The sequence below is a fragment of the Myotis davidii genome, unplaced genomic scaffold (genome assembly GCF_000327345.1).
Source record: "Myotis davidii unplaced genomic scaffold, ASM32734v1 scaffold458, whole genome shotgun sequence".
NCBI lineage: Eukaryota > Metazoa > Chordata > Mammalia > Chiroptera > Vespertilionidae > Myotis > Myotis davidii.
Window position 1 is genome coordinate 448,765 of NW_006289819.1, and position 387 is coordinate 449,151.

General features: G+C 56.3%; 1 pseudogene; it reads left to right on the plus strand.

The window, feature by feature from the left end:
* The window catches only part of LOC102753307, a 4,678-nt pseudogene that overhangs the window by 3,280 nt on the left and 1,011 nt on the right, over window positions 1-387 (plus strand).

The following is a 387-nucleotide window of genomic DNA, read 5'->3' on the forward strand; positions in this document are numbered from 1 at the left end:
GGCCTAGCAGCCACTGCAAACATCCCTGTGGCGAGAAGGCCGGACCGGAAAGACCTACTTGGATATCTCAGTGGCGAAGCATCAAGGCCGGCGATTAGCGCTGGTAGCACCCCCTTGGAAATCGGGCTCCAGCGACCCACTGGGGTGAAACGCGCCGCGGATGCAGCTCCAGCGCAAAGAAAGCGCGGACTGAGGATGCAGAGAGGGTGCGCCCGTATAAAGAGTGATGGGCTGCCCCCTTGGAGGCCCACAGAGGAAGGAGTATACAGGCTAGACAGATCAGGTCTTTGTCTGAAGCCATGTCCGTGGAGAAAATTGCGGCCATCAAAGTCAAAATTATGGCCAAGAAAAGATCGACCATCAAGACCGACTTGGGTGATGACAGAA